The 27,762-nt window shown below is 31.8% G+C and overlaps 2 long non-coding RNA genes across 2 annotated transcripts; both read right to left on the minus strand.

The window, feature by feature from the left end:
* Nucleotides 1-15: 15 nt before the first annotated feature.
* Nucleotides 16-26,895, minus strand: LOC122627941. Its single transcript, XR_006326950.1, has 2 exons — nt 26,231-26,895; nt 16-151 (listed from the first exon to the last, which is right to left on the minus strand). It is a non-coding gene; the product is annotated as an uncharacterized LOC122627941 (long non-coding RNA).
* On the minus strand, nt 3,651-5,532 carry LOC122627942. Its single transcript, XR_006326951.1, has 2 exons — nt 5,053-5,532; nt 3,651-3,887 (listed from the first exon to the last, which is right to left on the minus strand). It is a non-coding gene; the product is annotated as an uncharacterized LOC122627942 (long non-coding RNA).
* Nucleotides 26,896-27,762: the final 867 nt, after the last annotated feature.

The raw sequence follows: 27,762 nt of genomic DNA on the forward strand, positions 1-27,762 counted from the left end.
TCTCTCACTCTCTCACTCTCTCTCTCTCTCTCTCTCAATGATAACACACGGACCGGTTACATTTCTCTTCTTCGAGTAAAACACTGGGGTTAAATTATAACGATTCTTCTTAAACGGGAGTATGAAATTTCTCCCTGGCCAATTCGATGATCTGAAAGAAAACGAAGCTTCGATTAGTTCGAAAGATTTTTCAATCGAATCATATTTCATCGATTTTCGGATATCGCGATTCATCGATCGATTCCTACGTGAATACATATCGAATGGTAACCTACGAACAAATTGTTTTTTTTCGAGAGATATGCAAACGATTTAAAGAGATTATCCGAGTAATGAGTATGTATAAACGAAATAGTTTGACGATGAATTTCTCTAGTTTTATATAATATCTTTTTTTCTTACTTTTTTAGAATTTATAAAAAATCAAAGTGCCGTTTGTGTTTTTTCTCGAACAGATCTAAATGCATTTGTCATTTGATTTCAATTAAATTAATATATTTAGATATATGTATGTACATATATGTATATAATTTCACCTTTCTAGCTATGTTATACACTCCTATTAAGTATTATTTAATAATTAATAGTAAATATTTCGTAAAATAAATGATCAGTATATATGTATGAATATTTCGATCAATAAACTATCGGTATGTAATATAAATGGTCAGTATAAATAATCAAGTGTCAAAGTTGTATCTGGATTTATTGTAAATACTGACTATCTATTTTAAGATACCAACGAATTATCATATTTACAAATATTTTAATTAAAATACTGACGATTAAAATTGTTTAAAAATATTAAAATATATTGCTACGTTCTTAAATGTAAAACTATTGTTATTATTTATTATATATATATATATTCTTTTGTTACATATATTTTTTTACTTATTATATATATATATATATTCTTTTATTTAACCTTTCTTTTGAGAAAATATATATAAATAAAAATTTGTATTCCTATGCAGTTGCTCAGCAATTTCTTTGTTCGTTTTCTTTCTTTGCGTTTGACACGTGCACGCTTGGGGCTTCTTTATTACACGGAAAACGCACACGTGTTCTTTGCCGACACTTCTCAAAAAATTTCTCTCGCGTATTCAACAAAACGACAACGACGACGACGATAACGCAACAAGAATATTAATACGTAACGTCGTTACTATATCTACGTAACGTGCTATCTTAATCAAATTGCATCGACTTAATCATCTATTATATAAAACTACGAAACAATTTGGGATATGAACTTTATAACATATTGACGTATAAACAAAGCTCATAGTCGACATATATGTGTGTATATATTCACCAAACTATAAATACTTTCATTATATTTGATCAATATTTTTGACAAATATATTAATAAAAAATAAGAAAATTTAATTAAAAGAAAAAACAACATAATGGTAAGTAAAATAAATGATCACTATATGTAAATATTTTAGTCAGTATAAATGATTAACCGTCAAGGTCGTGTCATTTATATTTATGTATCTGTTAATATTTTATCATAAATACTGATCACATTTATTTAAAATACTGATCAAATGTTTCAAAATATTGATTGCAATAAGTAGAAGCCAAATATAAACTCGATTATTCGACATGACCGCAAAGAGAATCTTCTACATATATATATATATATATGATTCTGAGAGATATACAGATATATTTATATATGTGCATACACAAACACAGTATATTCATGCGAAAATTTAAAGAGTTGGACCATTGCATAGAGACTAAACATAAAGTTGGCACATTTTAACGAAAATTTGATCTCGTCAAGTTAATAACAATCGATAAAAATGTAGTCAGCTATTGAAACATGACCTTGAAATTATGTTATGTCGTGTCGTTTCTTGAACGTTATCATTGATAACACTTATTGCATAATTAACTTGTTTCAAAGATTGTTACCTACTATCATGTTTACTATAATATAAAAGGATTTGGATGATTAACGATAAGAAAATTCGAGAAGGCGATTTTTCGACTAAACGACGTTCATGATTCGCTGGATAATCCGCATAAGCATAACAGCTGATAACCAATTCGTAACGCGACCTAAATGTCGTCGAACCGTGTCGCACCACCCGGTTTTATATATATATATGTGTGTGTGTGTGTATATATCTATATTATATTATATAGATATATGTATACATCTAATGTAATATATAGGTTCGTATATCTCGTGTCGCGTAACTCGGTCACGTTTGTGGTTTGCATCGTTAGAATACGAGACGGCCCTCTAAAAATAGCGTTGAGCGAATATCGATATACTGTAAATGGTGCCGATCGAGCCGAACGAACCGATTACCAGCTTTGGTCGAGCAAGCGTTCACGGAAATGTTTATTATACTTTTCGTTTTCGGCATGATCCTCGAGGACGAAGTTAACATTCACGTGAAAATCGTCTTCACTATCGCTAACAAAGAGACATGAATACGTTAACAACTATCGTAAATAACTACCGTAAACTAATCGGACTAAAATGTTATTCTTTTTTTTTTTTTTTTTTTTTCTTTTTATTTTTCTTTTAGCAAATTCCAACAAATGGCGAAAATTGTACAAAATTGTTGGGTGTAGAGGAAGAAGGAGAAGAAGAAGAAGAAGAAGAAGAAGAAGAAGAAAAACAGAAAAGCGAAATCAGCTTCTGAAAACAACCTTTAACAAGCTAGTAATTTGCATAAAAACAAATGTTACTGCATTATCATTTATTAAGAAATATAAAAACAAATAAGTAAATAAATACAAATTAGCTTCTTTGAGAATAATCTCTTGAAAAACTCTTAACGATCTTAACGTAAATATTATCACTTATGAAAAAAATGAATTAAATAATTAAATAAAAAGAAAGAAAGAGAAAAAAAAAAAAGAAAAGAAGAGAAAGAAATGAAATTTTCGAGAAAAATCTCTGAAGAGTGAATCTATTTTAAAAGCTATCTATAAATGCATAGAAGAGATAAAAAAAGAGGAAATGGTGTATCGATGATAATGAGAAACACAGAATACACACACACACACGCGCGCGCGCGTTCGTATATCTACTTTTATGTATGTTTTTTATGTATGTGTAATTTGTGTGCATCGTAAAATTGACGAACGAGAAAGAAGAAAATAAAATAAAGAAAAAAAAAAAAAGAAGAAAAATAAAATAAAAAGATGAAAAAGAAAAAGAGACTCCAGAGTTTATGGACAGTTGGTTGGCATGGTCATCAACTATGCGGCATCAATCTTCGATAGTAGGAAGAAGTGGCAAGTTAATATCAGTCATCATGCTTTACTACTCTCGAATCATTCCTCTACTACTACTCGAGAGTCTCGAGATTTTCATCGATCTTCTGTGGGATGGTAAAAGAACAAGAAAAAGAAAAAAGAGAAGAAAAGAAAAAGGCAAAAAGCAAAAATCATAAACTCCCTCAAAAAAAAAAAAAAAAAAAGAGAGAGAGAGAGAGAGAAAAAAAGAAGAACTGCACGAGAAAATGCACAAATGCACTGGGTATGTGAATCATGAACGAGTTGTATAGCTTTGTGTACAAATAAGTAATCAAAGAGAAGTGTAATGAGCGTACTGCGAGTCAGAGAACTCAACGAGGCTCTCTTCCCTTCTCTTTTCTTCTCTGGTTATGTGTGTGTGTATTTATGTACGTATATATGCACGTATGTGCTTCTCCATACAGTCATGCACCGACGTACATATGCATACATACATACATTACTGTATAATGCGTATACACATAACATACAGTGATAAGTACTTGAGTAGAGTTTATTTCGGTTCGTCCTGTAATATTAGATGCGATGCAAAGATTCGACCGACAGGATTCTCGTGCTCACTGCAGCTGCAATGCACTTGTTTTCACGCTATGCACCTTTATACATATTAAATATATGTATACACATATATATGTGTGTGTGTGTGTCAGTATAGTCATGTATATATACGTATGTACGTATGTATGTATGGTAATAAAGCTTTTATTCCATCATATTTAGAAAATTAATTTCCTTATACATATTTATATGTCTGAATGTAAAAAATTTAACGCGTTAATTCTTCATGGCCATACGCAAAAATGATTTACAAGGAGAGAATTTGAAAAAAAAAAAAAAAAGAAATAAAAAAAAAATAAAAAATAAAGATCGATGGGTAGATATTTGTTTTCTTCCTCGGATATTGAAAATATCCTAATCCTCTCTTTTGAGGAGGTACAGACGTTACTCTAATAAATCCTCCTGGACATGATTTTCGTACGAGTTACGCCGCTTTCGATATTGGAACGTTTATATCGCGTCCACCACCAACGCCAAAATTACCACCAAGTCACGCCGCGGTGTATTTCTGGACGCGAACCTTTCGTTGTACCAGTTACTCGCATAGCATCGAACTTAACGAGAGAAATACGTGGGCATTTGCGAATCGTTTACGATCTTTCGTTGGATCGATCCTTGAATCGAAAGATTGATCCAACGATCGATGAGTAAATTGGTAAATCATTGCCGAAGGACATTCCCTTTTCTTTTTGTTTCTTTCTGATAAAAATGAAATAAAAAAAAAAAAAATAAAAAAAGACAGCAACAACAAATGCGTGTTATGTTACATTTACATCTTTGCAAGAATTAACAAAATAATAATGATGATGGAAAAATAAAATAAAATAAAAAGAAAAAGAAAATTGAGAAACGCATCGAGCTTTACTACACTAGAAAGTAGACGGCCTTACGATTAATCTATGTTTAACACGCAATCAGAAAATAATAGTGTTAAAGAGATTCTTGATTCTCTCTCTCTCTCTTTCTTTCTCTACTTATCTCTCTCATCGAAGATTGAATGTTGATAAATATATAGATCGACCTCCTCATCTTACTGACTCTATCTAGATAATAATTTAATTATTAATTAAGACCTCGTTAACGGTAGACCGCCAAACACGCTCTAATAGTTTTGCGAACGATTTGGAGCGCAAAGAAAAAAAAAAAGAAAAAAAAAAAGAGAGAAATAAAGAGAACTGTATGTTAAGTATGTGAAGCACTCACTTTCTATCTCTCTTGATAACGTTCTAACTCTAATCTTTTCTTTTCTTTCTTCTTTCTTTTTCTTCTTTCAACCAAATTTTACACGTCGAATCGATTAGTAACAACGCTTTCGATCATTTGAAACGAGTAACAGAAAAGAGCTAGGTGTGAGTTCTAATTTGAAATCTCTCTCTCTCTCTCTCTTTCTCTTTCTCTCTTATAGTTCTTTCTTTAACTCTCGACAAGTTCTCGACGTCGCGGCATCGAATTCCAATCCGCAGAGGGTCGTCGAACTAAAGAGGGTGAGAGAATGATATCTCGATGATTTTAAACAAAAATGCTTTTAATCAAGCCACAGACAGAGATAGAAAGAGAAAAAGAGAGAGAAAGAGAGAAAGAGAGAGTAAGAAAGACACACAGATATAATGAACATATACGTAATTAAAAAAAAAAAAAAAAGAAAAAAAGAAAGAAAGAAAAAAAAGAAAGAAAGAAAGAAAGAAAGAAAGAAACGAAGTAGGTATGTGTTGATGTCACGCACGTATAAACGATTTTCACGAGTTAAAGTACACGAAACACTCTTTGCGATAGCACTACGTCGACTGAGGCCTCCGACGTGATCGTAAAAGAGTATGTACTTTAAAAGCGCCCCACCTTCCTATTTTACTCTCCACTATCTCTATCTCTATCTCTTTCTCTCTTTCTCTCTTTCTAGCACGCGTGCGAACACGCCAGAAAGAGAAGTACTAGTACTCGTTGATGATGATGATGATAATGGTGATGGTGATGGTGATGATGATGATGATGACGATGATGATGATGATGATGGTGAGCAATAGGAACTCTCGAAAACCATTACCTACTTACGTCGACTCGACACTATGGACGCGTTTCCTTTTTCTTTTATTGAATTGCACTGATCTCTTACAACTCGAGTAACATGATCAATAAATTTGATCACTTCGAATCGTTTTAATGGAGATTTGAAAATTTTTCGAGAGAGACATTTGGTGGAGAAAGAGGAGCAGGAGGGGAATTAGACATTGATTTTATTTACTCTACTAATGTTTTTCAACTATTTCGATTAGATAGAAGAAGAAGAGAAAGAAGAAGACGATGATAATTAGGAATGATGATTAAGAACGAGAGAGAGAGAGAGAGAGAGAGAGAGAGAGAGAAATCTTCTATTTCTTTTACATTCGTTACGTTACGTTAAAAACGTACGTACATATACGTACATATTTCATTTGAACTTATTGCGAAATCGATTACACAAATTCCATCGCACTGCTTAGTTATTAACTTGTATCCTAGGATTATTGCTCGTTTATCACGTGGTGTAATAAAAAAAAAAGAGAGAGAGAGAGAGAGAGAAAAAAAAAGAGAAAATGGAATGAAAAAGAAGAATTGATCGTGAAAAGAAAGAAAATTAAAGAAGGAACGAGAGATCGTCTGTTAATTGATAAAGTTCGTTTGCTGTGAAACTAACGAAAAGGAACGAGGGCTTATTTTCTTCTAACGCGATCGTATATTTGTTATTGGCAAGGTTAAAGGATTAATTGGTACCGATGAAAAGTAATATTACTTGATAGCCCTTCCTTTAAGAATGACGAAGGAGACACTAAAGATAGATAGAGAAAAAAAGAGAGACAGAGAGAGAGAGAGAGAGAGAGAGAGAGAGAGAGAGAGAAAGAGAGAGAGTGTTTAAAAGCGATTGTTCAATTGTCTCTTGGTCATTTTCATCGTTCATACGCAGGACGTACTTACAATTTAGGGATATAGGGTTGACAAGATAAAAAGAAGAAGAAGACGAAGACGAAGACGAAGATGAAGAAGAATAAGATTAGAAATAAGACGAAACATAGGAGAAGAGTAAACGTTAAGGAGAGTTGAGGTCGAAAGGCGAATAAATATCGTGCGTTTCCTGTCTCTTTTAACATCGTGGCTACCCTTTTGTCATTCCGTAAAGGAAAGATAATAAGAAGAATAATAAAAAGAAGATGAGAGTACTGTGAGAAAGAGAGAAAGAGAGAAAGAGAGAAAGAAAAAGACCAATTTAATTATTCCACGAAGGTGAGAGTAAGCTTTGAATTTTCCGACAGTGTATGCGAGTAGAGGAACGGAAGAAGATGCCGGGCCAAATATATTTTTGGACGGCTCTCTCTTTCTCTCTTTCTCTCTCTTTACTACTCTTTTTGTTTCCCCCTTCCCCCACTCTCTCACTCATTCTCTTTCTCTCCCTTTTACCCCTATGGCATAGCCACGAGCAAACGTTCGTATCTCTCTCTCGTACGTGTCGACAAACATCGAGATTCAAGAAGGGTTTAAAAAGTCCCTTTAATTTCTTTCTCTCTCTTTCTCTTTCTCTTTCTCTATATCTCTTCTACCCTTCTCTTTCTCGCTCTTATTATCATTATTATTATTATTATTATTATTATTATTATTATTATTATTATTATTATTTCGTTTATTAATCTCTCACTTTTTTAACACTTTCGAAAATAGAGTCGTTAAAGTTTGGTTATCACGTTGTAGATATGAATACATCGATAAATATCATTATTCATTTAATTTCTCCGTTTATCGTGTTAATATTTAATCGTTTTATTAATTACTTCGTTATATCGTCGTTCCGTTATTTGTTAAATTTTTATGAAATCTTATCCATTCACGAGTTTCGATAATTTAAATTTAAGATTAAGTCGCGCAAATTAATCTATATTCTCATTCATATTTATTCCTTTTACGATATTAATATTTAATTTTTGTATTAATTAATTCATTATATATATATATATATACTTTTTATATATACATACTTTTTTTTTACATTGTTTCTTCGATTAATCTTTCGTTTCTTAATATTTTTAGAAACGTTATACAATCGTAAGAGAGAAAAAGAGAACATGGTCTTGATATTTCTTTATATAAATTAATAAATATTTTCATTTATATGTACGGGTATAATTTGATACTATTGTAACATTTAATTAATTCATTAATTATTAAATTATAGTTTATTTATTATTACGTAATCATTATCATCAATGATATAATAATTATTAAATGATAATAATTAGATAAAAGATAAATATAACATGAATTTCTTATTAAAAATGTTAATATTTATAATTTTATTAATTGAACAAAGAGAAAAAGAGAGAAAGAGAAAGTGAGAGAGAGAGAGAGAGAGAGAGAGAGAAAGAGAGAGAGAGATACAGAATTTCCATTTTGATAATGTCAATAAGATCTTATCGTTTGCTCATAATTCAAGAATAATTAGCGTACATATTGTGTAACACAATTGGACGAGCGATACGAAAGTCGTAATTGTGTAAGAAAGGAAGGGTTATCGAATAATAAAAGAAAAGCAATATATTTGTTGGCACGCGAACATTCCGCGTTGCGTTTATTCTGCTCGATTTTCAAGGGAAGAGAAGCCGAGTATCTACGTATCTAAGTACATACGTACGTACGTACGTACGTACGTACTTACGTACGTACATAGATAGATAGATACATGCACACATATACACACATAGATACATCGTAGGCGTACGTACAAGTCTGGCACGTCGTAAGAAGCTAATCCAATAAACTGTAAGCCATTTAAATTTGCATTCGCGCCATCTTACCACGATCTTTACACTCCTTTTAACAAGATTCTAACCACCCCGTGAAGAACAATTTTATGAAACTCGTAGACAAATTTTTTCCCACGATGATATTAATTAAATATGACGTCACTACACAACGTTGGTAATAATAATTACCACATGTGAACGAAACGAAGATATCGCTCGAAGAAAGTCCATGAATACGATGCAAATGCATATATATATATATATATATATATATATATATATATATACTTTTGTACATATTCACACAGAAACTCAATTTTGTTTTTCTAAGTGTATTTTCTGTATATAAATTTTATGAATATTTAATAATTTCTTATCATTATGATATGTTGTTTTCTATCCCTTTTTTTTCTTCCACTTTTTAGAAAGATCAATTACAAATAATCTCTTCTCGTAAAATCTGTCAAATGTTAGATAAAAATAATCCGAGAATAAGGATTCTATTTTACGAGTGTCTGACAAGACTTTTACATTAACGTTTAGTAATAGGTATTTCCGATATGAAATGATTCCAGATGTCTTTTTTTTTCTTTTTCTTTTTCTTTGTCAAAAGAAATACTTTATCTGTTGATAAATAAATAATATTTGTGAAAGGTCTTTTTCTACCGTCATATTAGAGTCATCGGGAATGGACTCGAAGTGCGTTAGACTATAAAATTAATTATATATAATATTATAACTGTAAAACTACAGGACATCATCGCTTTCTAATAAATAACCTAATATTAGACCGATAATGGGGGAAGAGTATAAAAAGAAAGAGAGAAAAAGAGATAGAGAAAGAGAAAGATAGATAAATAGATAAAGAGAGAAAGAGAGAGAGAGAGAGAGAGAAGGATAGAAAGAAAAAAAAGAAAGTTTTTGGATAAAAAATGTTATTACGACGAAAGCCAAGTTAAGTCTTTCGATAATTCATATCTTTCTCCGAGAGATAAACCATCAATGAACTAATTATATATTGCTCATTCGGTTATTTTACTGTAAAAGACATTTTTTGTCTCGTTTGTAACGACAAAAAAAAAGAGAGAGAGAGAGACAAGTACAAACGTTTTCATTCGACTTTGGCGCGCAATTGCAAAATTAAATATGTATATTGAGGACATTAGAGATAAGGCTTCGACCATTGTTATCAGCTTTTTGTATCGCGAGGTGCGATGGCCATGTGTTTATGTGAATTTTATGAAACGAAAAACTAAAGAAGCTTCTAAGAATGATATCCAATAATAGAACAATTAATTGAGATGCTTGCGAAACTAAAATTGTTTATCCCGGATAGATAAAGCTTTGTAATAAATTTCTCAAAAAAGTTCCGTAGGCGGTAGTAGATCGATAATATTGATAATTTATATGTAGGTTGAAAGTAAAAAAAGAAAAAAAAAATAGAAAAAAAAAGAAAGCAGAAAAAGGGGGGAAAAAAGAAAAAAGAAAAAAAAAAAAGGAAGTGTCTTTCGACCTACGTGTTCTCTTCGTGAGTTTTATCAGTCTTATACTTAGACACTTTCAAGGTGAAATTTATGAAAGGCTACGTGTTCATTTCTATATAATCTCTCAAAGAGAAAGACATAGACAACGGTAAAGAAAGAAAGAAAGAAAGAAAGAAAAAAAAGATAAAGAAATAAATAAGAAATAAACAGATAAAAAAGAAAGAAAGAAAGAAAGAAAGAAAGAAAATCGAAATCGCGTAAAACGATCGTACCCGCTGTTATTTACAATTTCACAGATACACGTATCATTATTTTTGATCGGCCGAGTGAGTGAGTACATAATAATTTATGGTTCGTGCACGACAGAGCGATCGACAGAGTTTAACCTACATATACTCTCTACGTCTAATCATCCGCTAATTACCGCTCAAAGACCGAGGGAAAACCGATAGGGGGACCTACTTCGATTACACGCCTCTTGACTATGCAATTTCTTCGATGACAAAAAAAGAAAAGAACGAAAAGGAAAGAAGAAGAAAAAAAAAAAGAAGAAAGAAAAGAAAAATTAAATAGTAAAATAATAATAAGTAAATAAGAAGAAGAGGATAAAAGATCCCCCATGGGGCATTTGTCAAGACGATTGAGAAGGATGTAGTTCTCGATTTGATTATTCTTTTTTTATTTTTTTTCTCCGTTAATTTTTTCTTCTTTCTTTCTTTCTTTCTCTATATCGAATCGATATATCTCGAACGATCCTCCCCAGAGGCATATTCAACCGGTAATGAATTCCTTTGCGTCGCCTAGTTACTTCCTGCACTCCTGCACTCCGCACGCTCGATACTGCTACGTGTATATATTATTATATATACGTACTCCTCTCTCTCTTTCTCTTTCTCTTTCTCTGTCTCTCTCCGTCTCTCAATAGTATTCCATATACATATTTAATTGAGAAGAAAACGAGAGAGCCTTTTCACTAGATATTCCTAATTATATTTATCAAAAGTTTTATACAGATTAACTCCAAAAAGTAGATATTTACAAGATTTGAAAAGTCAATTATTCCTCTCTCGAGAATTTTTGGGATAATTTGAAAAATCAAGAAACTTCTGGGTTCCATCCAATCCGGTATGAGAATCATTTGAACATCATAAAAATAAATAAAGAATAAAAAAGAATTAAGTTATCCAAGAGAAAGTCTTTTCATCGGATTATATTCGTTCAAAATTTTATACAGGATTGACCAAAAATGTGTCATAGGTGATTTTTAAAAATCAATTATTCTTTTTTCAAGACTTCTTCGACTGACTTTTCTTTTTTATACATTAATATAAGATATAAAATAATAATGTAATAATAATATAAGATTATAAAACTACAAGTCTAGGAACTTTTGATTTAAGAATGCATAAGAATCGCTTGAGATTCGAAAAAAAATAAATAAATAAATAAAATTAAAAAAAAAAAAAAAAAGAAAAAAAAAGGAAAAGAGAAACAGTGAAGTTATCAAAGAGTGTCTCTTTCACTAGGTACTCTTAATTGTATTCATCAAAAGTTTTATATAGGGTGGGCCTAAAAAGTTCCTAGGTGATTTTTAAAAGTCAATTACTCTTTTTCCGAAACTTTTCAAGCTAATTTTTTTTTCGGATTGTAAATTCTAGAAAAGCTTAGAAACTTTCGATCCAACCTGTATAAGAATTGCGTGAAAATTGTCAAAGAAAAAAAAAAAAAAAAAAAAAAAAGAAAAAAGAAATAAATAAAAATAATAAATAAGTAAAAAATAAAAGTTGTTATAAAACAAAATGCACTAATATTACTTTCTAAACGATTAAACTTAAATGTCATAATGAACAAAAATCTTGCGAATAACTTGTTCTCTGTCTTTATCTCTTTACTATCTAAGAACTCGAGATATATGTACAAGTTATGGATCTTAAAGAATATTTCAAGGAAATTCCTTTAAAGTCCGTGAATGCGAGACATTCGTTCTTGTTATATACCAGGTATTTATTGCTTCATTTCGTTAAGGTAATAAAAAAGGAAATAAAAAATAAATTATTGTTTCTCTCTCTCTCTCTCTCTCTCTCTCTCTCTCTCTCTCTCTCTCTCTCTCTCTCTCTCTCTCTCTTTGTCTCTCTATCTCATTCGACATTCAAAAATCTCACATCATCGAAAAAGCTTATATACAAATTTAAAAATTTCTATCCTACGTATACTTTCGGCAAGTATTTAATTGGGATATAATATCGAGGTTACATGGGCCATTAATGAATATCACGTGTTGTTAACTCTTATATTTTTAGAAAGCCAAATTACAAGTTTTCTATCACGTTGAATTTATTAATTTCATGTTCGGCTTAACGGGCGTTTCAGCTTTTTAATAATTTTTTATTTTTATCCATGGCTAAATGAGAGATTTACACGTGGGCGAATTATCGATAAAACTGTCAAGTTATAAACAACAAGATGAACATTTTGTTGTGCACGTTTGTTTGCGTACATTAGCGCGTATTTGTGTGTCTGTATCTCCTCTTCATTTACCTATTACAAACAGATGGATATCCCACGAAATTACAGAATCAAGATGGTCCGTAAACGTCGCGTATCAACTACTCTCTTGATATAAACTTAGGGAAAAAGAAAATATTACAAGAGAGGAAGAAAGCCAATAGCCTACATACATCAATGCATACATACGTACGTACATACTACTCTAATCTCACGTTCACGGTCACGCGAATCTAAAGGAACGATGAAAAGACCTTTTTAGTCCGCCATTGAGTCGGTAAAACGGGGAAGAATCTTTTATCGTGAATGTAAGGCTTCTTCTTCGACGAAACAAAAACTTGGAAAAATGAAGACGTTGAGGAAAAGAGATTGAATATCTATATATGTGTGTAGCGTATGTGTGTATATATCTTTCTGATGATTCGCTTTTAAAAGAGACTAAATTTATTTTAAGTCGGAACGAATTCAACTGGGAAATGCATTTGCAATGTACCTCGTCTATACTACGATGTTTATTTCAGTTTGACGACAATTTTCAAAATCGAATCGCTTTCGAATGCAATTGGAACTCTTTTACGCAAAAAGAAAAAAAAAAGGAAAGAAAAAGAAAAGTATCTAATCGTATTAGAAATGACGATCAGTTCGAAATATAATCATCAATCGAAAAAAATATGTTTACTTGAAAACAACTTCGACGGAACTCACGAATGGTCGATTAAACTTCAAGAAATAAATCTACCGATATTCTCATGATATTTTTTTTCTTTATTTTTTAAAGCATCGAGTTATTTATAAAATGATTATCCTTGTACGATATATTTTTATTAAAATACATCTAAACGTTCAGCAAGGACATACTATATTCACGAACGTGGAAGTAATGAAAATTTATTTCTCGCCTGTATGCGGTAAATTATTAAATATAACCGTGAAGCGAAAGAGAGAGGGAGAGAGAGAGAGAGAGAGAGAGAGAGAGAAAATGTCTTCCTACGAAATCTAATTGCGAATCTAGGACGGTAAAGAGAGATTAGGACGTTGCAAGAGCCTAAAAGACACGATTAACGGTAAATTTAAAGCGATGCGAAACTTCATGTAAATCTACAACACCTACGCTACCGTTCGAGATATACTTGTGAATGGCAAGTGTTATATACATACACATACATACATACATACATACATACATACAATATACATACATGCATACATATATACATACATACATACGTAATACATACACATACACACATATATATATACATATCGGTTGCTTCGATTTACATATAGTAAAGCCACTACCAAGCTTGGTATGCGCCATTCTTTTGCGGTAAAACGACACCGTACATAAATCGACAACGTTTCTCGTTAAATTCCACTATACCACAGGTTATTGTACTCTCTTACAGAAAGTACCACCAATGGAATGGAATAGATTTTCTGAGCGTCGGATGGGTTACAAGCCAGCAAATAAATCATTACTACTGATGTAAACTTCATTTAAATAAAAAAAAAAAGAGAGAGAGAGAGAGAGAGAGAGAGAGAGAGAAAAGAAAAAAAAGAAAAAGTACTAAAAAAAAAAGAGAGAGAAAAATATTCAAAAAAAATTCATTACCTATACGATATCGACCTAAGAAATTAATTAATTTATTTATTTTTAATTTTTTTATTTTTTCAGATTCTAAAAGGCATAATATAGTAAGCAAGTATTTTCAAGAGATTCGCAAGTAGGTGATGGCCGTAATAAAAATAAAATAATACACGGTAAAGTATAGTGCAACAATTCCGCAATCATACTTAATGCAAATTAAGCGTAGGTAGATCGGTCTGATCACTTCGTGCCTTTATATCGGACTTACGATTTGTTATTTTTCGATGTCGAGCAACGATCGATCGACTGTTCGTGATCTTTTTTTTTTTTCTTTTTCTCTTTGTTGTTGTCATCGAATCTAAAAGAAACAATCTCATGCTAAAGAATAGAATTAGAAACGAGTGAAAAAGTGGAGTGGAGAGTGGGGGAGGGGAAAGGAGAAAAAAGAATTCCCCGAAGAGATCGAGACTCGCCTTTTCCGTGCTGACTTTCCATATCGATCGACAACCGATACGAACCATAAACGGATGTAACGGATTCGCAACGACGCGAAAATGCAGCACGTGCATGCAGCTCTATCTTTATCTGTTATACGCGTTTAACAATCATAATGTATCGTCGTCGATAGCGTGGGTGAACTTGATTGAGAAAGTAAGCTAGAAAAATATTTTTTTTAAATAAAAGAAATAAGAAATAAGCCAATGTGCGTAGAGAAGAATGTCAAAAAAAGAAATCAGCTGATTTTGTAGATCAATAATACCACTCCTATTTGTCCCTTAAAAAAAAAAAAAAAAAAAGAAAAAGGAACGATACTTTGGATATATGAAACGTGTAATATGCTCATCAATATTTTTGTAATTGAAAAAAATAAAGCTACGAACGCACACACGCGCATAAATTAATATGCGTAGAGAAAAATGACAAAAAACAGCTGATTCTGTAGATCAATAACGCACACATATATACAAAGAATAATATGCCCATCAATATCTTCCTGATTAAAAAAACTAAAGTTAAAAAAAAAAAGAAAAAAAAAAGATTGATACGTTCAGGAGAAAACGTCATAAAACAGTTGATTCTATAGATCAATAATACGTAAACGATACCTTTGATATGTGAAAAATATAATATGCCGATCAATATCTTTTTGATCGAAGAAGATAAAGTAAAAATGAAATAAAATGAAAAAAATATAATAAAAAACAAAGATCTATACGTTGAAGAGAGAACGTCGAAAACAACTGATTCTATAAATCAATAATACCTAAACAATACTTCTGATTTATGCACGAGGTATATAATAACTTTACTAATCCATCTTCCTTCTCAAAGTTGCATCACAACCGATTGTATCGCTTTTGCTAATGAAAATTTCCGTTTATGACAGGTATGTCTAGAAGAAGTATCCTTGTCATATTTCCATGTTTATTACAACACATTATAAGGATTCCATTAGGAATAGGAAGATCTACGTAGGAGTAATCTTACAATGTATAAATACATAACGCGTATCGATCGTAACCTCCATAGGTTTATATATTTCTCCAACACCAAACTGAATAATATCTTTTATTTTCGAGAGATTCATACGGACCATTAACTTGGAATATTCGATAAAGATAAATAGTTTAAGAGACTTTGAATGAGAATGTCTTTGGTGAATATATTATAATCGTACGAGTTATACCGATGGATTCGAATCGAGTTTGAGAAAAAGAGAAAGAGAATGTAAAGAAGGCTTTCATAACTTCCTGAAGAAGATCAGGGAACGTTTATGGTATGTACATACATACATACATACATACATACATACATACATACATATATATATGTATGTATATGTATAGTGTACACGAAGGGTCTTCTCTCTCGTAGCTTTGGGTACGAGTCCACTCCGTACGTGGAACGACTAGCTGTGACCCTAATAACCTCGTTGGCTGTTCCCGACGATCAATTAATTATCGCCTAATTGGCGTTAAAGCGAGCGAGTATCGTCGCGATAGACCTGCAGGCAGAGCTCTCTGGAACAACGTTCAATGACGGTGATGGTGATGGTGATGGTGATGGTGGTGGTGATGTCGGTGGTGATGGTGGCGATGGTGCTGGTGTATTCTATCTACGAGTATTTAAAATTTGTCTACGTGCTCGCACCTTTCGGGAGGTGAAAAAGATTCCTCTTTTGGTTGCTATCGTTAACAGGATTCAAAGAAGATAATTAATTAAATTCATCATTTTTTCTGTCTCTCTCTTTCTCTTTCTCTCTCTATATATTAAGATATTAATATGTTTAGGATACATATCCTACTTTTACAAAGAGAAAGAGAAAGAGAGAAAAAGAGACATATACGATTATATTCGAGTAAAAAATTGAACGGCACAATTCACTTTACAAAAAAAAAAAAAGAGGATAAAAAGAAAAACAGAAGAAAAAAAATTGGAACACAACATCAAAGAGACACGATTATCGGTACGAGACCTCGACTGAGTAACAAGACGATATAATGGAAACTCTGTGACTCGCCGTTTTTGGCGACAGAAGTGTTCTCTTTCGTTTCACGATTTCGTCGAGCTAACGGGTGCACTTCTGTTCAAGGACTGACAGAAGGACGCTCATGAATCCATTAAAAAAGATGAATCACTACGGGGATTTAGGTTCGATCGGCGGGTAATAAGTTTGCCCTTATTCGATCATACACAGTTTTTACTCGTTCTTGTATTTTTCTTTTCTTTTTTTTTCTTTTTTTTTTTTTTGTTTTTTTTTCTTCTTTTTCTTTTATGCTTCTTCTTTCCTTCCTTCCGAAGATACTTTATAAATAATTATAACGAATCAATCGATTTTCTATTTGGGTCAGGGAATTTTTTTTACGTTAGGTTAACCCTCTATAATGTTATATAACTTTTAAATCAAATGCACGCTTATATTTCTATATTTTGTGTAAGTTTCATCGACACGAACTTAGTTGTTACTTCATATACAAAGTGTTTCACAATTCTCTTTCTTGTTTCTTTTTCTCTCCCATTTTTTTTTTTTTTTTTTTTTTTTTTAATACTACATTATTATCATACTATATTATTTTATACCGTTACACTATACTATGCTATATTATTTTACAGTATATTGTTATTATATTAATAATAATAGTATAAAATAATAGTGAAATAAAAGATAGTATAAAATTTTATATTATATATCATATATAGTATAATTATACTCGTATTAAGCTAATTATACTTAATATACTATACTATAGTATACATATGTAATACTAAACTTTCACATTACATAATTTGTTTGATAGACAAAAAATTACGTTGTAGAGAGTTAACGATTAATTAAATCCTGGTCTGTTAATTAACGCACCTAACGAGTTTTAGTAGAGAGAAAGAAAAAAAAAAAAGAAAGAAAGAAAAAGAAAAATACTAATGCAACGAACTCGTAACTATGATTTCTGCACATTGCACTTTTTGAATACGACTTTTGTCTTCCCCCCCCTTTTTTTTTCTTTTTCTTTCACCTGTCCTACCCTACTGTAAAATCAAATTGAGAAGATGTAGCAGCATCTTCGTGAGATGAACGAGCTCGATGACCTTTTCCACGAATTTACTGTTTCTAAAAAAAAAAAATCTAGGAATTGTCTCTCTCTCTCTCTCTCTCTATTTATCTAGGTTGGTCGATCTATCGAGGTCTCGAAATTCATCGGTGTATTTATCTCACCGATCTTCGTTTCTAGCCATCTCTTAGTAAAGAAGAGAAGCCAATTCTTGAGACGGCACACGTCGTCGTTCGTTCGGCCGACTCCGTCGAGTGTCGTTCGTTCTCCGAGCAGTGCTAAGAATACTGCGGGCGGCCATATTTGGCAATGAGACCGCGTGGCCACGGCACGTAGCCCGCGAACTTACCCGAAAGGCTACTTCTTCTTCTTCTTCTTCTTAATCTTCTTTCTTTTGTTTTTTAAAAGAAAGAAAAAAAGATAAAGAAGAAAGAAGAACAAAGTTAAGAGGATAACAAAAAAAAAAAAAAACTATGATCATCGTTGTCCGATTTTTTCCCAATCAAATTTTCTACATCACTTGTTCTTGTAGACATTTTAAAATTCTTTCCTTTCCCATTCTCTCTTAAAAAAAAAATAAATAAATAATAATAATAATAAGTAAATAAATAAATGAAAGTAAAAAATTTAGATTTTTTTGTACGATCATGGTAATTAATAATTTGTTTCTAATCATTAACTTTTGCGCGGCCTTTTTTGAAATATTCTGAAACTCTGCCTTACCCTTCTCTTGAAAAAAAAAGAGAGAGAGAGAGAGAGAGAGAGAAAGGAAAGAAAAAAAATGTAATGATAAACAAAAACACGATTCTAGCCATCACCGTCGATTTTTTCCTAATCAATTTTTTTGCATGATTTCTTTGAAGACATTTTGAAACTCAGCCAATCTGTCTTTGCTATCAACGACGTGGCCTAAATGAAGATGCAAAAAAAGAAGAGGAGGAGACGTAACCTCGGTTGACCCTTTTAGATAATCCTTCGTAAGAATGTTATTGGCCGATCAAGATAAAAAGAGAGTGAGAGAGAGAGAGAGAGAGAGAGAGAGAGAGAGAGAGAGAGAGAGAGAGAAGAGGAAGAGAGAGCAGAGAACTTCTTACCGTTTATAAATGGACCACGGTTCAAACTCCTCCAGAATTAACTTAGATTTAATATGCGATCGATGATGTAGAAAGAGAAAGAGAGAGGGAGAAAAGAGAGACGAAACGAGTTTGCACTTTGGGCTATAAAAAGTCGAGCAAGGGTTGTTAACCTGCTAGAAAATTGCAAGAACTTTGTAAGAGAGAAAGAGTCAGAAAGAGGGTTGATCGATTAGGTTTCACCTTTTGACTTAAGATTTATTTTATTATTATTTTTATTCTTTTTCATATTTTCTAAGTAAATATATACGTATGTTAAAAATCAGTCTACCAGGATGATAGTATTTTGAGAAGAACATGTGGTTTTACGAAATAGACGAATATGATATTTATCTATGTATATATGTATATGTATATCTACATATACATATATCACATCAGATAACAGATTTTATTACGAGTCTAGTTCACTGAATAAGATGAGATATAATGAAGATAACAGAAAGATCGATAATGAGTTATTAAAATGATAATGATTATGAGAATATTCTAATAATAATCGAGTTTACAAATCAATAGAAAGAGAGAATTTCGAAAGTGGCGTTTAATAACGATGCTCGTATATAATTAGATTTCACTTTCAATTACAAAGTACTTTTGAATCAATGTCCAATCTATGCCAATGTACACACACACGCGCGTATATATATATATATATATATATATATATATATATACGTATAACTTGCGAAATAATTTGTGAGAGACAAGATATCGTATGCGAAAAGTCAATTGCTATCACCTATTACCCCTTCTCCTATTATTTTCAGTTAATCGGTATGAAAGGTTAAAGGATAGTATTATATGTAGGGTTGCGTCGCGCCCACCTTTCGATTTGTAGGTCAGGCCAAAGAGGGGTGTGGTAAATGGTTTAAGTGCTGATCTTACAATGATTTATAGACTACCTATGCCTACACTATATAATATCCGTCAAGACAAATTTTAAAGGTGCGTTTAGATTGACCGAGTTAAAATTCAAGTTCCTTCGATATCAACCTAATAAATGTTTCATTTCTTTTTTATTTTTGTATTTTATTTTAATACAAAGAACTTTCGCATTCTCAAAGGGACTTCGTAGAAAACAACGTCAAAGGGAAAATGAAAGAGCAAAGAAATACAAAAGAAAAGAAAAGAAAACAATAGTAATAAAGATAAAAAGAAGAAAAAAAAAAAAAAAGAAAAAGATGAAAAGGGCAACGACGAATCGTACGTACGATAAAAGAAGCTAAGGTGGTTGTTTTCTTGAAAGAAGAGGAAGGATAAGATGAAGGGAAGGAGATTGGAGAGGAAATGGGGGAGAGGAGAAAAAGAGGAAGGGAGGCTTAGAGTCAGAGGCCTGGCAACGTAAACGGTAGTGAGAGTGAATGGATCGATGAAACCGTCTCGGCGGTGAGAAACACCATCGGCCAAAACGACGACGCACGTCTCGTGGACCCCAAGAAGACACAGTACGCTCTGCTCAATGATATTTCAATCGTTTGTAGCTACAATAAAATCCAACCAATGATCAAGATCTATGATTATGATCTCGATTACGAAGCTCGTATCTTTCCAATCGATACACTTTCTTTTTTGTAAAATTCAAATTTAAATTCAAATAATTAACATCAAAAAAAGAAAATGATCATAGATATGTACAATGAACCTGTGACTTAGTGATATTGCAATCATTTCTAACCTGTCGTATTAATTCTTCAAGAAAATTTTCTAAAGAAGAAGAAAAGAAATGAAATAAAATTTAATTAATAATAATAATAAAAATTATCGCGACAAATCCTAATCAATTATTTCTAACACGTATTAATATTGCAATTGTTTATACTCTATAATCTGCCGTGTGATCCTTCAAAAAAATTTCCTACGAGAGAAAAAACAGGAAAACCAGAAATGAAATAAAATTGATTTTATTGAATAATAATAATAATAATAATAATAATAATAATAATAATAATAATAATAATAAAAATAAAAAGAAACTTAATTGTCTTGACCTCGACAGATTCTAGCCAATTATTTCTAGCGCAGCCACATTTCACACACAGATATAAACGTTTTAATATTCAAAAAGTTAAAGCAAATTATCAGACGCTACTAACGACGGAGTCAAAGAGATAGTCTCTGTGCGGAAAGATTCGCGAAAGCTTTTTGATACCAAAAGCCGACGAAAGTAAATAGATAAGAACGACGGTAGAGGAAGTGCCTTCGAGGAGTTCCTTGTTAAGGAGTCCTCTTAATTGGAACGCTCTTCTTCGTGTCACCGACACTATAACCCTCCCCTTTCTTCATTCGAGCCACGATTAAATAAGAGCCACTAAATTTCTACGATTCATGACATCAACTATCATTGATTCGTCGTGAATTGTATATACCAACTATCTTAAAAAAAAAAAAAAAAAAAATTTCTTCAACATTCATCTCGAACAAATGAACTAAAGAAATTTTCTTTTATCTTGGAAAGTTATCGTTTTATTTTCAGTCAAAGTGCACCTCGACTGTGTCTTATCGATTATTCGACGTGATACAAAAGGGAAAACTTTTATCGAAGGTATCGAAGGTATTGAAGATAGTACTCGAAGAAATATGTGCTCTACTACGTGATATATATATATATATATATATATATATATATATATATAATATAAATGTATATCAAACTTCGTGACCCCAACTTGGTCCAATTTGAATCCTCCTAGCAACGACTACTACAACATCCATTCTCTTTTTTCGACGCAACGAAATCAATTTTGAAAGTGGTTTTAAACTTCTGGGTCAGAACTATATATATATGTATATACATACATACATAGTACATACGTACGTACACAAAATATACGCGAGTAGAATTTGAACGGTAAGTTCATACGACATCTATACGCATTCGATGAACGCGTAGATAATTTATTCACTAATGTTGGAACGTTAGCATAAATAATCCAACATCGCACGTGTGGTAATAATGAAATGACAAAGAAACCTCTAAAATAGCGATGACTCTTTCTGCAATATCAAATATACTGGATTAGTGAAATTATTTATAACTCGTTAGCTGTCATCAACATTTATAACAAAATTTTAAGACTTATGAAATTATTCCTTCGTCTCTCTCTCTCTCTCTCTCTTTTCTTTTTTCTAATCCGTATTAACGTTCGATTTGTTCCTTATAAATATAGGGTGAGCCAAAAGTTCTTAAGAGTTGTAGTTTTACAATTTGAAAAAGAAAAAAATAAATGGCCTGAAGAGTCTCCAAAAAGAGTAATCAATTTTCAAAAATCATTTAGATACATTTAGCCCAGTCTATACTCGTAAATATCGCATAACATACAGAGAATGAACGTCGTACTAGAATAATTTTTTAAAAAGAATATAATACCATCCCGATATCCTTTCTATTAATATATATTAATTACTCGAGAAATGACCCAAAAATCGTTATAAAGTTCACACAAAAAAGATCTCTTTGAATGTGCCAGACAAGCACTTGTAAAATTGCGACTCGAGTAGCAAGCTCAGCGCTTTTCGCGTCTTGAGAGTCTACCAGCGGCAAACCGGTAGTGTACTTCGAGTAGAAGACTTCAGAGATTTACTTAAGGTCGAGACACCAAACGTGCAAATGTACGAACGAATAGAAAGAAAAAGAAAAAAAAAAAAAAAAAGAAAAGAAAGAAAATTTCTTCCGATATCTAACGATCGATAAAGAGATATATATTTTTCATTAAAATTTTCTATATAAAAAAAAAAAAAAAGGAAAAATTGTTTTTCTCGTCATCTTTGAGAAATAAAATGATTTAAGGAAAATAGTGCATTAACCTTTTTCGATCGATTGGATAATCAAAGATACACACGGGTTAAAAATAGGAATTCTCGAACGCGTTGAAAGTATGAAGAAAAAAAAAAAAAAAAAAAAAGAAAAAAGGAAACAAAATAAAAAAATAAATAAATCAATACTTTTGTTGAAAGCCAAAAAGATTTATAGCATAGGATCATTTATTAATCCTGCGTGAGTAAGAATATACGTTTTACCGAGACAATACGGATGGTTCGAACAACAGTAAAGAATTTGTGCGAGAATCTGGGGCAGTTTGATCGATAAAAGCGTAAACGTTGCAGCAGGGTTTCCTTGACTGGTACTCTTAACATTTTTCCAGCCTACGGGTAAGGGTAGATCCCTAGTCGTCGTACCTACTTACTTCTCGTGAAACGGAAAATAAGATATCCGATGTAGTCTTCAATATATATATGTATATATGTATGTATATACTAAGAACGTGTACATACTTATACATATCCATATGTAACGATTTCATATAACACGATTCATCAACGAAGATGGAAAATTTTTTCCTCCTCTTGGTTTATTCTATAAAAAAAAAAAAAGGAAAAAAAAAAGAAAAAAAAAAAAATATCCTAAGCTCTTCGTGCCACGAAACGATCAAAGTGTATAATTACTTAGAGTGATAAACACTTAGAAAGAGAGATGATGAGCTTATCACACGAGCACTATGTATACTGTATATTACATATTATGTGTATATATACTTTTGTACACACATACATGCGCGCGATACTACAGTATATAAATACATAAATATAGCATTTTTACAAACTAATCGTAAAATTGTTTCATACATCATTGTACGCATCGCGCATAGATAGAACAAAGATTACACACACCATCGACCAATGCACCGTCGCAGCTCATTACCTTTTCACGTTGACGAGTCACGTTGTTGGAAGATACTAATACACGTGAAACATTTACCATCATTTGTCTCGATCGCGTAGTTTCCTTTTCTTCTATTTATCCGACATAACAAACAAAAAGAGAAAAAATGAAAAATAAAAAAAAATAATTCTAATTCTAAGAAGAGTTAATTATTAATTCGATATTAATCAATTATCCATAAGAGTTGTAATTAACGTACGATATAATTTCTATGAAAGATTGTTATTATTATTTCCAACAACTTTATATCGTTTTAAATTCTACAAAATTCATTCTTCAATTTCTCGACTTGCGTTATACTCTTTAACAAAATGAAGAAGATAAAAGAATATAACCTTACATTTTAATATTTCAAAGAAATTATTACCTTGACACCGATCTTTACCTACCAAATATGCCAACCTATTGTCTAACACACATCCCCGACTTCTACTCTCTGACATTAGACCGTATCGCTGTTGCTCGTTCAAGGTCATGGAACGTCTGCAGCGTCCATACCGATGATGCAACGTTGTATATGCTGCACCGACACACAGGATCGATAACGTACGATATGATGATACATTTTGAACATTTCTATAAAATCTTGATATATTAGATTATCTATAAAATTATCTCAAACGAATTACGAACTATATTAAGACTATAAATACGTATAAATACGTATAACAAAAGTTCTCAAGTGATTTTAAAAATCAATTATTCTTTTTCGAAACTTCGTAGGCTTGTAATTAAGCTTGTATTTTTAAAGAAAGTCTAAAAAAGAAAACAAAAAAAAAAGAAAAGAAAAAAGAGAGAAAAGAAATAATTAGCCTAAAAAGTCTCGAAAGAGAATAATTGTCTTTTAATGTCGCCTTAGGAATTTTTGACCGGTCTAAAAACACTTCGTTCACTCTGTACATATACGTATACATATGCATATACATATACATTATTGACCTAGGAATTTACATTTCAACCTTAGTAAATGTATGTATGTAAGTCAAAGTCTATTTTACATCTTTGTCGCATATAAATCGACTTTAAACTGTAATGAATCATATCTTTTTATCTTTTTATTTCGAATCGAGTACGAAACCTTACTACGTGCCAGGTCTTCCATGTTACGTGTTCTAAACATTGCTCAAAATTTGTCGAAAGTCTAACAGAAATCCTATTTGGAATAGTCTAACGAAACCATAATCGTTCAAAGATTCTCAAAGCAATCGTGTAATAATTAGCTAGCTATATATATATATATATATTTTAGCTATATGTATGTATCGTCCTATCTATTTGAAGTTAACTCTGTTACGCATCTTTGAAATTCGCGCTATTAAATGGTGTACGTTTAACAATGTTCAATGCTACTACCTCTGCTTTGTTTCGTTTCGATGCTTAACGCGTTCGAAAAGAAACTCTAAATATATTTTATGCTCGTTTTAATCTCGATTAAATTATTTCGAACCAGCTACTTATATAAATAGAAATGTAAAAAGGGAAAGAAAAAAGAAAGAAAATCTAAAAATTTTTATCATCGTCATATTTGTAGTAATTTTTATATATTTCTTTTTATTTTATTATTTCATTTTATTTTGTCTTCTCTTTTATTTGTTAACGTAAGAAACAAAAAATGTAATTTAATGTTCAATATTTTAGATTAAAATATGTCGAATCTCGATTGATATTCTCTTATATAAATAAAAATAAAAAAAAAAATAAAATAAAAATGAGAAATCTAAAATTTTCCATTATCGTCGTATTTGTAGTTTCTTTTGTATATATACATATATATATATATATATACATATATTTATTTATTTATTTATGATTAGTTAACGTAAAGAAAAAATTTTATTTAATGTTCAATATTTTCGTTTAAAATGTATCGAAAATTTTCTTTTGTTCAACGATATTCTGAAAATAATATATTGATATAAACCTTTTCTATCAAAAAGGTTAATTTTTTTAAACTCCTTTAAATTTTACAATACGCCGTGTGGTGCATAGTAAATCAGAGATTTGAAAATACGTACGTAACTATTTGAATCTCCCTCTTTATCTAATGACATCATCAACATTACGAGAATATAACCAAAAAATTAGCTTACGTTACTACGAAGGAATAAATACATATATGTACACACATAACAATGCTTCACGAATATAACGTTCTATACGACATTACACACAACTTTGATATCTCGTATTTTTAAATGTATTTAATTTAGTTCGAGAAGATAAGAGAACTATCTCTATTTTCAATTACCGCTTAAATTACGCTTAATGAGTACGAAACGTATAAAATTCGAAATAATTTGTTTTCCAATGGAGCTTGCTTGCGTCTTGCGAAGTTGTATTAAACGAATACGTAGATTAAATAATACGTAGTTAGATTTTTGAAACGAGTATAGGAAAGAAAAAAAGGAATCGAAAAATGTCGCTGTGATATCCGAAAATCGACGATCGTTAAGTAGGTAAACAGTGACGATAAAATCTAAATAAGATGTTTGTAAAATATATGTATGTATACAATAAATCGAGTGAAATATATAAAAAGAGGGGATGAGGGAGAGGGTGGAAAAGAGGAGAAGAAGAAGGTGGTGGTAGTGGTGGTAGTGGTGGTGGTGGTGGTGGTTGAAATCGACTTACCGTAGCGCCCGTTTTCCCGTGAGAAAATCTTCGGAAGATCTGTCGTCCTGAATCGTGTCCTGACTTCTCCACAGGAAAGATAATTATCGTCTCTGTCACCGGCACGAGATGCACAAATATGAAATATCGTCGACACGTGAACGTTCTTTACATATTTCGTTGATAATTCTTTATCGTCGTCGCGATGTGTCGTATAAACGTATGAACGAGAAGAGAGAAGAAGGAGAAGAAAAAAAAACAAACGAGTAAAAGGGGGGAAAAGAGAAACACACTCGCAAAAACACAGCACGAGTGGCAACGACACAGACACAACGACCGCACCTTCGAAGCTTGCAGCAACGACTGGCTCACTCGTGCAGCTAACTTTCGACTAAGGAGGAAGGGCGCAACCCGATTGGTTAACGTCACCGCGAACGACCAATCACGATCGATCGTATACGGTGCGTTGACCCCACCAACAAACCCGGCGCTTCTATTTCACGACGTGAAATCGAAGAGAGGGTGAAACGTGCGCGTATAACCACCGACACTGACGTTTCAAAATAAACTATGAACGAGAACGAAAGATAAATCAGTCTTTCTCCATTCCTCCTACTATTCACGTTTTCGGCTGCACTGAAGACGCTCTGCGTATCTTTGCATCCTCGTATTTCTCTCTCTCTCTCTCTCTCTCTCTCTCGCACACACACACATACACGCGCGCACACGCACGTATACATGCACACCCTCGCTTTCTATACGTGAATAAATCGATGAAATGCGCATGCGCCCACGTGGGTTGTCATGGAAACGAAAAAGATAGGGGATGAGCGCATGCACTTCCTCTACGGCATTTTTTACGCGGCAAAAATAAACGAATATATTATATCAAATATGACTTGTAAATTTGTATATCATCGTATATATCGTTGTTAAAATGTTTTCGAATTATTACGAAATTCTCATTATCGATTTTGTATATAAGGAATATTCTAATATATCTTTCAAAACTTCTAATCGACAGGTTACAATTTTTATATATTACTTGTACTATAAAAAAATAAATAAGATAAAGTTCTTGGACTCACCTGACTCACAACAAATTCTAAATGCAGCACAAGTTGTAGCGAGTGCTTCTGAAAATATAATATATTATCACGTTCGTTGAATCTCTGTATTTCTTTCGTTTTGGTTTTCTTGATAATATAGTTGAGCAGGCCAAATTGTTTCTTTTCAAGGTTCTTGATGTATAAAGAGTCGAACAAAGCGCCATTCTGATATCTTTTGATTTCGTAAGACGTTTCGTCCGATTCGTAAACGCGTACAATATCACGCAAAATTCCAATGATTTTGTTTAAGATCGACATAACGGTCAATGTTATAACATTTTTGTATGATCGACTTTGTAATCTCTTCCATTTTATTTGTGTACCTTAGGGTGTTTTTACTCGATAATCCATTAATGTAAAATGAGGATCTTATCCTCGATAAATGGTCAATACTAATAGAAAATTTATATCACTTGAATCTAGCATCAAATATGTAAATGAAAT

This window comes from Vespula pensylvanica, chromosome 3 (assembly GCF_014466175.1).
Source record: "Vespula pensylvanica isolate Volc-1 chromosome 3, ASM1446617v1, whole genome shotgun sequence".
In the NCBI taxonomy this organism is placed as follows: domain Eukaryota; kingdom Metazoa; phylum Arthropoda; class Insecta; order Hymenoptera; family Vespidae; genus Vespula; species Vespula pensylvanica.